The sequence below is a fragment of the Salmo trutta genome, unplaced genomic scaffold, assembly GCF_901001165.1.
Source record: "Salmo trutta unplaced genomic scaffold, fSalTru1.1, whole genome shotgun sequence".
Taxonomy (NCBI): domain Eukaryota; kingdom Metazoa; phylum Chordata; class Actinopteri; order Salmoniformes; family Salmonidae; genus Salmo; species Salmo trutta.
Window position 1 is genome coordinate 468059 of NW_021822458.1, and position 1564 is coordinate 469622.

At 39.9% G+C, this 1564-nt stretch overlaps 1 long non-coding RNA gene across 1 annotated transcript; it reads right to left on the bottom strand.

Annotated features, from left to right (window-relative positions):
* Nucleotides 1–455: 455 nt before the first annotated feature.
* Nucleotides 456–877, bottom strand: LOC115182333 (uncharacterized). The gene is made up of 2 exons (XR_003873716.1): nucleotides 765–877; nucleotides 456–675 (listed from the first exon to the last, which is right to left on the bottom strand). It is a non-coding gene; the product is annotated as an uncharacterized LOC115182333 (long non-coding RNA).
* Between the last annotated feature and the right edge of the window lie 687 nt (nucleotides 878–1564).

Below are 1564 nucleotides of genomic sequence, written 5' to 3' on the forward strand. Positions count from 1 at the left end.
GAATAATAGTGAAGACATCAGAACTGTGAAATAACACTTTTAAGGAATGATGAAGTAACCAAAAAGTGTTAAACAAATCCAAATATATTTTAGATTTTAGATTCTTCAAAGTATCCACCCTTTGCCTTGATGACAGCTTTGCACACTCTTGGCAAAGCATGCCATTCCATGAGTGCAGCATTTATTTTTCAACTTGAATCAATGAGCCCAATCAGTCCTCCATGACAACAAAATCATGAACAACAGAGTAGGGCTGGCTAATAAGTCCATAGTTTTGGGGTCATGCTCAGGCAGAACAATTTGGCTAATCTATACTTCCATATTTCCAAGTCCAACCCATAAAGTAAAATGTAAAATGCATATTTGGCAGGCTATGTAAACTTTAACATTGATTTATCCTGCAATAGATGTTTAATTGGTAACATAAATGTTGTCTTCTTCTAATGCCTCTTAAGGGGAAAGTAATCTAAATGGAATGTAATCAGATTACGTCACTGAATTTGGGTGATCCAAAAGTTATGTTACCGATTACAATTTTGGACAGGTAACTTGTAACTGTAAGAGATTACATTTAGAAAGTAACTTACCCAACCCTGCACATAGGTACGTACTATTTCCCTTTACTATGTCCACAAGTCGTTAGCACCAAGTTGGCAAGACCGGCAATAAATCAGACTGAGGGGAAAAGATCATCAATTATGTTATTTTCTACACAGAAAATCATACAACATTATTGCCTAATGATCTTTGGAACTTCCCAATACCTTTCTGATGCATTTCAGTCACTTCAAACTATTCGGTCTGCAGATTTAATTACTGTCAAAAATCCTGTCAGACTGATTCGTAATAGACTGTCACAGCCCAAATGAACAAACAAACAAAGTGTGGCATAGCGATATTATCATTGAGGGAGGAAGGAAAGAGAGGGAGGAAGGAAAGAGAGGGAGGAGAGATGGAGGACAAGTAGGACTTTAACAGTTCTCATGACATCTAGTGGTGAGTTCTGGATTGTTTTGGTCTCCACAATCAACACATTGATGATGTCATTGTAAACCACAGAGCTGCAGACAGACAGACAGACAGACAGACAGACAGACAGACAGACAGACAGACAGACAGACAGACAGACAGACAGACAGACAGACCTGCAGACAGACCTGCAGACAGGCAGACAGACAGAGACTGTAGTAATGAGGGGACCAAGGTGCAGCGTGTTGAGTGCTCATGATTTTATTCCACTATGAAACACTGGAACAAAATAACAAATCGAAAACAAGCCAACAGTTCTGTCAGGTACAGAAAACTAAACAGAAAACAACTACCCAGAAACACAGGTGGGAAAAGGCTGCCTAAGTATGATTCCTAATCAGAGACTACGATAGACAGCTGCCTCTGATTACGAACCATACGCGGCCCAAAACAAAGAAATACAAAACCCTGACCTAACAAAATAGAGAAATAAACCGTCTGTCTCAGGTCAGGGTGTGACACAAACAGGCAGACAGGCAGACAGACACACACACACACACACACACACACACTGACACACATTCATCCACGAAGT